At 42.9% G+C, this 13212-nt stretch overlaps 1 pseudogene; it reads right to left on the bottom strand.

Moving 5' to 3' along the window:
* Positions 1–260: 260 nt before the first annotated feature.
* Positions 261–11708, bottom strand: LOC109463186 (annotated as a pseudogene).
* Between the last annotated feature and the right edge of the window lie 1504 nt (positions 11709–13212).

Below are 13212 nucleotides of genomic sequence, written 5' to 3' on the forward strand. Positions count from 1 at the left end.
ATTTCTTTTCTGCTTACTGAATTATGCCAAGCCAAAGATTTTTAAGCACCGTCGTCTTGTCCGATCTGTGAATGTGTGCACTGCCCTGTTGGGCTGAAACATAACGGAATTTTGTCTACTTCTCTGTCTCTCCGTGTACAAAGATATTGTGTATGCACTTCAATATTTTCTTTTTACAATGTTCTGATATATCCTACAAATGTATATTGATATTAATAGCAACAGCTACAGGAAATACTAGAATGAAATATGAAAATCAAAATAGCCTGCATTTTTTTGGTCTTCGGGCACTTTTAATCATCACTTGAATTCATGATCAGTGCAGTGCTCAAACTTGGTAACACGGACACTGTCACACAATGTATATACTGACATTCCTACCAACAACAAATTACCAACAAATCCACATTATTAGTTGTATTACTAGAAAAATCTGGTGTAATTCTCCGTGCTTCAGTAGTTCAACAAGTTTGAAGTCGGAAAATCATTACTCTAACTGATGGATAGAAGTTGGAGGGTTGATAGATGGTGTCAATAGAATATGTCAGAGACGCGTGAAGAATCTGCATTGTTTCCTTGATATGAGAAACGCACGGTGGGAAAAACGGCGATCCTCAAGACTGATTTATTTTTGGCGACGCCCCAGAGGCGCAGTGAATAGTTGTACGTGTTGCTGATGGAGGATGAACGGGTAGACGATGGAGGGATCGAAGCACACTCAGTGCGGTTTACAGCAACAAATTGTCAACAATAAAGTACCTTATACTATATATAGCAAAATAGATGGTCAGGTTTTCGTAAGGATCCATTTCCCCACTTGTCCTTTCGCGTCCTTTTCTTTCACCAATTGCAAACTCTTTCTTCTGCTCTTTAGTCTTTTGTTTAGCGGGATCAACACTACGAAGTCCTGTCCTGCAGGATGGACGGGAGGACGATAATGTCCGTCGTGACTCCCGGCTCTTCCTCCTCTTTTTCCTCGCCGTCCAGGTACGTACACCGTTCCAACCAGCGGCAAATCATGTCCGTCTTTTCCACATCGTGATCCCCGAACACGGAGTACAAGTTCTTGGTCGCGGGCTGATCGGGATCGTCCCTCGCCGGGGCGGCGTCGCCTGTCACTCCGTTCCCCTCCCGAGAGGTGCCGACGTCCACCCCGCTGTCTAAGTGGTCGTGAGTGCCACCACCGTCCAGCTCCTGCAGTACCATCTCGTGTTCCATAGAGGGCGCTCCTATACGGACCTGACGACCCTTGCCGTACACCACGGGCGCTTTCTGCACTGCTGGCGCCAGGCCTTGTTTCTCAGCCCACCTGTACGGAAATAAAATACCAAAGGGTTGTTGTTAGGTTAGGGGCCATTTCATTACTTTCTATCCTCTGCAAACTCAGATTAGTAGTGGTAGGTTTTGTGTGAATGTGACTAACAGAGATATTAGTAAACAAAGGAATTATCTCACCATTCTTCTTCTTGTCATTGTAGAATTGAAGCATTATGATTTTGATTAAAAAGGTAAAGGATAAGCAAATGATGATGATCTATCGTATACGACCGAATTCGGTAGTTTTCTAATCGAAGAAAGAGGCTTTGGGGGAGGACGGTCCCCTAAATTATGTGATGTCGTACGATAAATGAATGAATACTAGTAAATAGATGAATGAATGAATGAATGAATGAATGAATGAATGAATGAATGAATGAATGAATGAATGAATGAATGAATGAATGAATGAATGAATGAATGAATGAATGAATGAATGAATGAATGAATGAATGAATGAATGAATGAAGGTGTTCGCACCTGTCCATGACGTAGGACCTGTCCTTCGTCACCAGGTGAGGCCGGTGTGTCTGCGAGATCAGCACACCTCGGGCAGGCCTTCCCTCGCCCTCGGGTCCTTCTGCGCACGGGCCAGCTTCAGATCGTAGGTCATCCTCGTGCTCTGCGGAGTTGGAGGCGGGACGTTGTGCCACACGCCGTGGTTCCGCGAGCTCGGCGTGCTCTCCTCGTACTCCCCGTTCTTCAGCATCCCGAACAGATTTCTGGAGTTCTGCAGCCCGACGTCCAAATTGTCCTTCGAGTCGGACGAGTTCTCAATGTTAGGAAGAAGTCCGCCTTCCTGCTTAGCGAAGTCGTTATTGTTGTTCTCCTCCAGCCCCCAGACTTCGTCGGCGCGGAAGAAGTTATTTCCCCTGGTGGTGGGACGGCCGATTCTGGTTTGGACTCTATCCAGGGAGTTGGTGATTTCAGCGAAGCGGACCTTCTTCCCGCCCAGCCGCGGGGTTTGGTTGATGGACCTCAGGATGGAGCTGCTGGTACTGCGACCTCCCTCCCCGTGAAAGATGTGCATCTTCACCTGCGTGCCGTACGCCATCATGAAAAGTTTGTCTTCCTCAGGCTGGGACACCACCTGGCGGGACTGGGACGCAGCTGCAGGGGACTCCGCTCGGAAGCCCCACTTGGGCGGTTTGTATGTACAGTGACGGACGGGAGTTTTCGATTTCGGTAGGTCAGCTTTTCCTCTTGAACCTATGCGGAGGTCTGGAATATAGAAGAGAAGAAACAAGATTAGATTTCAGACATTTTACAATATTGTTGTGTGATGCTATTTGATGGTTAACTGGTCATCATACACATTATTGAGTGGGCGGTATTGTAGTATTAATACATACCACACGACATAACTGTTTCAAGTGGTTCAGGAGATTGACACTTTCGTGATTATGGTACAGATGTATGAAGAGTTACACACGCCCGCAGTAGTTTTAACGTCATATCGTTGATTTGTTGAAATCAACAACTTAAAAGCTTCTCACAAAAACCCACTTGCGCGAATTGCATGAAAAGGCAATGGTGTTAAATGCCTAATGGCACAGTAAAGCACGTTGACGTTGCCAAAAGCGCCGTCTGCCTACCAGCCATGCAACTGCACCTACCGGTACACACCGTAACCTTCTGCGTGAACCCCTGTTATCGGTCGTAATCAGGCCTATGGACTTAATAAGTAATAAGTCACACGATTCTCAGTACACAACACCACAGCACACATTTCTCCTACATTTTGAAAATACATGTATTATGATATCCGATGTACAGAATTTGATGGAGGAGATGACAAACATGGTCATTGTACTCGCAGTGTACGTCTCCGGACACAAGAGATGAAAACCATTCTGCGCAGTCTAAAGCTGGCCAAAACAACATTAGGATACCAAACGGTTTCTAGGACACCCAAGCACCAACTTGACCCAACAAGCTGGGGTCTTGTTAACGTGTAGGGGAACACCCATGAAGCGCCATCTAAATTCGGAAGTTACTCCAGAATACCACCTGTAAGATCTTACGCAGACAAGTACATTTTGCCATACATGTGTCTACTTATGGTCCGGTCACATTCTTACGATCGCCGTACGATCACCGTACAATCATGACTTGAGGGAGGAGCTCTTGGGATAGCTGTGCACATACAAACTCAGCTCTGTTTTGACGGAAAAGGCTGTTTCTTATCCTCGTGTGAGGTTGGTCCTGCGACAGCCTCATTTTTTAAAGACTATAGGACATCCGTACGACAGCCTAAGACGAATGCGAAGTTCTTCGCGGAAAACTCGGCGGCTCCTGATTATCATGATCAGACACATTGTTTTCGAAGGTTTTGACATAAACACATTGCAAAGGCATCCGAACAATACCACTAGCTTAAGAAATCTGAAATTTTATCAAATTTTGTCTGGACAAGCTCAGCTCACAGCTGGCCTTTTGTACCGCACGTTGAACGTGATTACGTTCTTCATTATACTTTGTAACTCTATCGTCGGTAGGGGGAACCTTGTCATCTTCATTAAGGATGCTTTGTTACGTATTTGGGTCATTCAAGGCTCACAGGTTGCCGTCTGCACGTGTCAAAAACGTGCTAACAGCGTGAAACGTACCCCAATACCAAAGTCTACCCGTGCGGGCATTGACCCTCAAGTTTACATAACTTACTAACATAAGTCAGAACATTTCCCGAGTGGTCATTGTGCTTTTGCTGACACTAGATGTCTTAGATGCTATCTATCAACCGTATGGTTTCGTCCCATAACCTCTACACAAAATCGATTCAGACGTTTCCGATTTTCCTGCCTGAACTCCCGGCAGTTACCGGCAATCAATATTCTATTGCTGTAAAGCCCGCCTGGTGACAGAAATTATTTTTACACATGGAGAATTATTCATAGTTTTTTTCGGCGAGCTTTCAATGTTAGCTGTTGCAACAAGTGCGAAAGCAGACAAGAACAGCAGGACTAAAATGTTAGACTATGTCACTATGGCCTACCACCCGTAAACCACATCAAGAGCTCGATTTATGTGCGGGAGTAAAATGTAGTTCTTATTGATCGTCTGCCTTCTTTTTTCTAACTTAGATATGGCATGAAAATGAAAACCCTGTCATTTATCACAAGGAGATTCCGCTGCATTGTGGATCATTATGCAAATTAGTCCCAAATTTGAATTAGTGCCAACTTTATATAATGTATACATGGTAGTACTCAATAGTAGTTCTCTCCACCCAAATAACGTTTCAAAAGTTTTCATCAGGAAATGAACAGCAACATTCTTCCGCTTCCTCCATAAAAATCCCCCTGATGATGGGAGCTGAGAATAAGACCACAGTGCAGTGGCAGTAACAAACAGACCTATGAGGAAATACGTTCCCCGAGAAATGAGGGGGCGTCCCCTTGTGTTTTATGACATTACATTACATAACTCCCGGAAACAACAATTGAGAACAACTTGTGACATAATATCCGTGAAATAAGGGGACAGTCAGTCGAAGCTTTGATAAAGAAAAGGATTCTACGGAACATTTTTGACAAACAATGGCCGTGGTCAGTCTTGGTTGGCCTCCAAAAGGCTCGGAGATCAACAGAAATGGTACGGTACAATATTATGTTCACTTAAGTCCTGGAAAGAATATATTGTCTCTGACTATGGTATTAAAAACGGAAATAGCAACAACATATTCTTCAGACAAGTCAGTTAAATGTACAGAGGCTAGGTTAACCACCTCCTTGCCGTAGCAAGTCGTAGCCAGATGCTACCGCGCCGCGTGCCTGCGAAGCCGGTGTGTTACACATTTTGTACTGGCTATGCCGCCATTATATAGAGATACAGAATTCTGTTTTACTATGGTGTATAAGATGACACATTTTCGTGACTACGAAACTTATTACATGCCCCCAAGACACCAGCTAACATGCCTGTGCCGCTTCGCCATGTTGTTGTTTACCGCTCAAAATATTGACTGTGTCGAAAACCAATGTGGCAAATTTGTTTCTCAGAATTCAGTAGCACTACTTCGAGCTTGTACATAGGATAGAGATGTGTCCATACCTGAGAGAAGTAAGATTACCAAAGCACTCGCCACCAGTCAGCTCTGCTACTGAACAGAAGCTTCTCACCGCGTTATTTTATGCATATGTCGTTTCCGTGTAAACAAAGCACCCACCGTGACTGAGAGCTCCTCCCGGCACAAGGTTCAACAACTAAGATCAAATACCTGTCCCGAACAAAGGTCAGGCGTGTTTTACTGCTAAGTGCTGATTAATGAGCTTCGTGCAGACGGAGTTTGTCACAAATCTGACCTGAAAGGGGTTAAGAGAGCTTGGACGGAATACTATTGACTTGTCAATGTGTGAAATCTTAGTGCTTTGTTCCCAACATCTTAGGTTCACCGGCGTACCGTCTTATCTTCTTCGGTTCATATCGATTGGATGCTCGCGTCATGCGCTGAGTCAATATTGGCATATGCATTGTCCTGTCCAGTGTATGAGTAAATAACGGATAGATAGCAATAATGCTAGAATATCCATCTCAAGAACCATGTACATGTTAAACTCCAAGGTGTCAAAAAGGTTGGTGACTTGTTATTCCACAGCCATGGAAAGATCGCGTCGTTTATGCTGTATATTGCAACGAGATTGCCAGGGTAAAACCATAACAGTTTTGGTACAACCAAGTGCTGCAACTGGACATTGCATATAAGAAATACAGCTCAAATTCTTTAGTCTTAGCAGTCGAAGCATCATGCTTTTAGTAGAATAGTTGAGCAGACAAAAGAAATGCTATGAATGCGAGCACCGACACTAAACGATGATAAAGAATAAATACAATGTTTAATACCTGCCCTGGAACACCTAAACTGGGGAATATATGGGTGTAACGTTAGGCTTCAGACGCCTGACGCGAAAACCTGATGCATTACTAGAAGATGCATATCTCTGCAGCAGTTTAGATAAAAATGATGGTTTACAATTTACCTGTGTACATCTACCGCTGTGGAGAGTCGGTCAGGCACAAACCACACCCCCACATCCGCACACGTACAACTGATGTGATCATAGCGAGGTCTGGGGCAGCAATTTATTTGATCCCCTGTCGTCTGCTACCATAGCAACGTAAGTGCGCCAAATGTCATTGGTGGTCGGTTTGACGTCAGAATACAGAGAAACATATGTCGTCCTCCATGATATTTGCGATTATAGGGAAATCGTAAACAACATGTAAAGGGTTTTTAGGTCAGATCATTTTTGAGCTTGCTTGTGGGTTTTGTAAACTGTTATAAAGCTGTTCTCCTGATATACATACAGTTTACACTAAACTCAGTTGAACGTTACTCGGAAACATGAGCCGGTAATGGGTGCCGATTTTACAGGAAGTAAGTGCAGACTTGATATGGCTTTCAAAGGAGGATGACATTTTCAGCTACTAAGTACTGAACCTCTGAACTACTAGTGATTTAGCGGGACTGTTGTCGTTTAGTCGGTCGCGTATCATGTACAACAGCACTGACCCACGGACGAGTCAGGAAAGAGTCAAGGGGTGGACGGTGACCATAAGAACTGCTCATAAAGTATTCTGAACCAGCAAAACATTCGCCTAAATTGTCACACGACAGACTGTGATCCTTCCAGGCTAGCCTCTGTCGTCGGCGACCGAAGTTGCATCGAATATACTAGCTAGGCTACAGCTTCTTCATCATGTATGAGCTAACCAAGACATAACGGCAAGTGGTTGCATATGATCGCGATATACTTAGTCAACGTTTTTCAACATCTCATCTAATTTAATCCACAGAGAGTGCATCATTATGTAAACGCAGACAGGAGTAACCCAGAAACTTGCAAGTTGAGTTTTGCTGCGCATGTATGACCAATCCTCTGATGAATTCAGGAAAGCGATGTCTCACACATGACACTTAGGAGATCTTGACTCATGACATGAACAACACAGGTACCCTTAGCCGTCACTATGACACCAAGTTGATAGTTAACGTGTGCTATAGAATCATGGTAAAGTTTGTTGCCATGTATGACATCTTAAAACTTTCCTAAAGACCTCGTCTAGTCTAAAAGCAATCTCTCGCAAACCAACACACCAGAACGTTTGTCAACCATTACTGATGAACAACATCTCACGATATCTACCAACCTGAGTCTGAAAGCTCACAGTCTAATCCGTCCTCGCTCGGCATTCGGTCTCTCTTTCCGATCCTCTGTCACACTTGCTGACTGAGCTTCGGGATTATTCCGTGCTCTTCTGACGTACTACTGAACCGTTCAACGGTGGGAATCTCTCTCGGTGGGGGAGATGGGGACCTTATGTAAGCCACCCACCCTCCTATTCTCTGATTCTCCGCATCACCGACACAGATGTAAGACAGGGCAACCGGAGAACTCCGGTACGCTTACAAGATAAACCGCTCCGCCTGAAAGTAGGTTGGCGCACTAGTATCTCCAGGTATCTCTCAAGAGCTGTACAGATACTAAGAAACACACACACACAGATTACGGGTGCCCACAACTTAAGTTTGTCAAAGTCTTTCAATGATGTCAACAGTCAAAGATCTTTAATCAACTTCAAGAAAAGAACGGTAGAAGACGTAATGGGCTAAATATAGGTCTTGCAGTGGCTTCAGGCCTGGGTAGGATATTACAACATAAACAGGATGGTTCATACAACTCCATAGACAACAGGGGCTGCGACCTTCTCATCTATCACGTAAGGGATGGGCACAAAAGAATCGTCCGCAAACGACCTGCAGCACTAGTAACGCCTCCTTCCACCAGTTGACCGTTGAGCGACCAGTTGAAATTGGATTTGTGTGACCCGTTATTTTATGATGAACATTAAATGTGTATGCTGAACGATGCAACAGTAACATTTAAAAAACAACAAAACACACAAAACGTAAAAAAATCCTTCTTTGTGAATTTCGTTGAGAGATCTATCAAATATTTTGTCACTCAGTGGTTGCAGCTTCTAGTGGCAATGAAAAGTGAGTGTTACAAAGTATTTTTCTCTTGATCAGGGCAATCCAGCCTAAACCAGGGTAAAACTCATTTTACCCTGGTTTAGGCTGGATTGCCCTGATGGATTGCCCTGGATGCTTAATGCTGATTGGTCAATGTCTTAAACTCGAGCAGAGCGCCCGGCCTGCACTAGAGAAGCAAAGTAAAAAGTATAAAAGGAGGAGTGGTCCGATCTCTGTCATTCTTGAGAAAGACTGAATAAAGTCGAAACCGGTCGAATTCCGTCTCATCGTTGTCATTCTCCCATCGCTACGAATAAAGTATTTTTCTCTTGTTTAGGCCATGTTGATTTGATTATATGGATGACATCCGCGCGCGCATGAATTTTCGGCCGTTTCCAAAAAAAAAGTTTTCAACTATACCATAAATTGTACAAAACAGTTGCAAAATGAGCAAATATATACCGTAGGTTGAAAATAAAAACATTGGAAAGCGATACCAACGTCGCAGAATGCCAAAATCAAACGAAAAAGACGAAATGTAAAGAAATGAATTTAAAGACCGGATTACTCGCCAAACCATACTCTGTGTCATTTGTTCAACCTTCAAAACCACATAGATTTTATAATGAAGGCAACTTTTTTTTTTGGGCCAAACTTTTTTTTATTCGCACGCGCGCATCAGTTTTGGGGTTCCCAGAGGATGTTATCCATATAATCAAATCAACATGGCCTTAACTCAAAGGAATGTTTCTAAACGACGTTAGTTCGTTACAGACTTCTAAGTGGGGATGTCATACATCCTGGATACATCCTGATAAGACTTTTTTCACTAATATAGATAACAATTTGTTGAAACAATCGTGCTGGTGAAATTGATAACCAATCTTTGTACTGTTAAGGCAAAAAATCAATGGATGTTGCAAAAAAGATTCGCAACTACTAAGGGAAAATTATAATCGTTATAAAGCAACGGAAGTACAGTCAAATTGTAGAGACAATCTTTTCAGAAAAAAAAACGATACAACTTTTTCGGTGTCTAAAATCCGTAAATCATGACATATCACACCTACTACATGTAAGTTATCACCTAAAATGCTACCTTTGAAAAACAAACATCAGAAAAGAAAATGGTTTTAAAAAATCATCGTTTCTTTTTGCTGACTCAGTCTGCTCGTCTATATAGGACATGGTCAGTCTTATTGTAAACAAATCAAGAATAAAGGCATCGATATACAGTATTGAAAACTGTGTCTTTGATGAAGGAAGTATAACGTTACAAGAACAACAAGTGCACCCGGCTGCTTTTAAGTTAAGTGGAACACTAAGAGTAGCCGATGCGTTCTCTGTGTCTTTTATCACCCGATACAAGGTATACCTGCTCCCGCCAGTAGTCACTGTCGCCTCGGCAATTCTTGTCATGAAATCTGTTTATGACATAATAAAATCGGTTTATGACAATCGATTTTACTTCCTAACCAGACAATTATTTTAATGATTGAAAGACAATAAAACGGTAAGTTTTTTAGATCTCTCTTTGTACCTTTGGATGTGCAAACAGAGGTAAACGGGGTTTAAATGTCAAATTGATGTAGAATTTCGTCAAAACTTGAAAACAAACGATAAGTTGACAAACTAAAGATATGCGTAACAATTGGAGCGGTGCATCAGTGCAAATTATACACTGGATACACGTCCTTCGTTCCCACGGCATGACAGTAACACGCTTGCTTAATTAGAGAACAATTATGGCCTCCAATCGGTCACGTTAGGAAGAACAGGTTTCAGAAGGGGGTATACGTTTCTTTTAATTTTGTTTATGGTCTATGCAAAAACGGCTCCTGGGATCCAGGTGAGAAAAAAAGCTATGAGGTGAGGTTTGGTGTTCACAGCAGTCTTCCTTAGAAGGCTTGCGTATACAGACATTCCCCGAGCAGTGTTTACGGAAAAAAACGTTACCACCAACAGACAAAAAGCTTCGTATAAAGAAAACTGACCAGGCGTGCTGTTTATCCTTAAGGTTTTAACACAAAACCCTGTCATCTTTCAAAAGTTAAAGATGACAAAAAACAAGTTTGGTATTTTGTACATGCGCAGTAGAAACATAGGCGGTATGTTTCAGAAGCCCGTTACCATAGTGACTAACGCCTGGGGCACTATTAGTAGCCGACTCAATATACATGTACTGTGAACAAAACTTGGCCCATATGAATCCCTCGTATACCTGTCACGTCACGTATACAAGTATACCTTCCATACATATCTCACAATCATGTGAATCAAGTGCTCCAGAGTAAATTAGTCAAGGCATATTAAGTACGACAGAGTGATTGGTTTTATGTGTGGGCGAGTAGGTTTACTTTGTACTCGTAGTGATTCATGAAAATAATAACTCTAAACACAACTTCAAGTAAAAGGGTGATCTGTCTTGTGTTGGCAACCACGGAAGTAAGACAAGCAAACTATAACACATAAATGTTGCTGTCGACACACTATCAATAATTCAACCGTACCTTTTTATACCGATACTGTTGGCTTCACGAAGACTTGTTTGGAAGATATGGGAAGAAATGGGTTCCCTGTTGTAACAACACTTCACAAGGAAGACACGGTTTGTTATGATTTAGAATATGGAACGATTGTATGCCTGATGAAATGAGCATCTTCTATCAGCGATAACTGACAAATTGGTTTCTTTACTGTTCTCTAGGGAGCGAAGCTTAATCAATAATTTACCTTGGAGACTCGCAGACAATTTTATGTACGCTTTATCTTAGCTTTCCTTCGATAACAAAGATACCATGCAAGAAGACAGCGGGTATGTGGCACTTGACATTGAGCCGACTGTAGTGGCAACTTTCTCCTATTCAGGATAATCGATTGCTTAGACAAACTTTGTCGATATGTTTTCACACCTTGACCCGGGCACACGAGAGCCTTTGTTTGGCCGTGACAGGTGTCAGCGGAATTTCCTTGTGTACACCGTTCATGTCGTCTTTCCGCTGGTGAAACCGCTGAAGAAGACCTCTAGCAACAGACTAAACCTGACTTCAGGGTTTATGAACACCTTAGACTTGTTTAGAAAAGAGCTATCGCTCGTCTTTTGTTCGTACCAAGGGCGGACGTTTGTGTTTACCTACAAGCATATCGAACATGGTGTCGCTCACCCACCTTGCAATAGTACTCCTCCCTCCGTGCCAGACAGACTCCGTCGAAGTTTCATGGTTGCAACCCTTGTTGACTTCCTAGAGGTCACCCAATTCTCTCATATTTCTCCTTTAGCCGAATTTGTGCGTTGCTCTGAGGAATATCTGAGGAAAACTCGGAAGTTCCTGACGGAGTTGTTTACAGAACGCTGTCCTCGCTGTCGTCTGTCGGGCTCGCGCTGTGGTCTCGTGTGGCAGGTGTCGTTTGACGCGCCATTGACAACTCCCATTGTGACAGCAGGGGTCGTTACCGTGACAACTACATGTAGGCGGTCACGTAAAGTTTTCTCCTCAGGCGAATCTCTATCTTCTAACACAAGATGTAAAATCCCTGGTTATTTGTTGCCTAGTTGGAAACCTTGGAAACGGGTGTTAAAGTTACCTTCGTATATTTCATTTGACTTGTTTGGGTTGACATCGGTACGGACCATCTCACGTACACAAAAGGTGTGATCAAAGGTTTACTTAAAAAAGACCTAAGTGCAGGGATTTCCGTCTCTTTGCTCGGATGGCATATTCAAACGGTCTTAAAGACCATTTCATGGGATAGACAGCCGTTGAGTTTGGAATTAGCTGGTTTATCCCAGAATTACCTAAAATCGTCTCCACGCTTTCACATATTAACTGGGGTTTTATCATATGTTTCGGCTGGATTATGTGCGCTTTCGCTCTATCTATAGAATCTCCCAACTAAAGAAGACGGATTTAAGGACGGCTATTCTTAGTGAGAGGTTCCTGCCGGCGCAAGTTCTCTCTTTCTCGGAGGCTCATCTTGCTTATGTCACATGTTAAGTGTTTATAAAGGCGGGCATAGCTGTCAGAGTGTCAATAAAATCCATCACAACCTAATGGCAGAATATGGTGCACCTGTCTCACGTTCTCTGATGTAACAAAGTGCAAATCTATACACAAATGTTAACAAAACAGAAGCAGATATTGATTGGGGTACGAATGTAATATTGAAGAATTTGATACCTCCTGGTAATTCTGGTTTTCACATCTAAAGGTAAAAAAATGAAGCTGGTATTTGAAAAAGAAAGTACAAAATTAATGCCTTTGTACAGATTGTAGTGACTGTAGTTTACATAAGCATTCGCCCTATTCTGGTTCGTTTCTCCTGTTTATTCAACCTAGATAGAGATGACTTGCTGACACTATTTTCCTTGTGGCACAGGAGCTGTCTTATCTGCAAGCGACGACAAAACCTTTCGGCAGTGGCCGATAATTTGACTCACGTTCCCACACACTCCTTTATAATCTTCTCTCCCTACCAGTTTACCAAACAGTGATTACAGCGCCTTTGTCACGGTTCTGGGAGTCAATAGTCTGCGTTACGCGGCATTACGTCTCCTCTGTACGGGTGACTAGTTCTTACCATGGTGTTCTTACCCCTAGTTACCAGTCCCTTGTCTGCTAAGCAAGTAAATGGCCAAAACACACCTTCCCTACAACCAAGGAGGTTAGATAAATGAATACCTGCTAGCAATGCCCTTTACTTTTATCAAATTGTATCTTATTTAAGTTGTTTAAATCTGTACTTATGTAATGTTTGGTATACCCTGTCCCCAACTAACTTTTCACGTGTCCAGCGCGTGATAGCGAGCAGGTCAGAAGTATTGAGTAACGGGGCTGGTATTTCAGAAGAATGAACCACTGTCACCCCGCAGACAAAAGAATAAGATACTGTATCTTCAGGTGGAGACCTCTTGAAGTGGGGAA

This window comes from Branchiostoma belcheri, unplaced genomic scaffold, assembly GCF_001625305.1.
Source record: "Branchiostoma belcheri isolate BF01 breed outbred unplaced genomic scaffold, Haploidv18h27 scaffold123, whole genome shotgun sequence".
Taxonomy (NCBI): domain Eukaryota; kingdom Metazoa; phylum Chordata; class Leptocardii; order Amphioxiformes; family Branchiostomatidae; genus Branchiostoma; species Branchiostoma belcheri.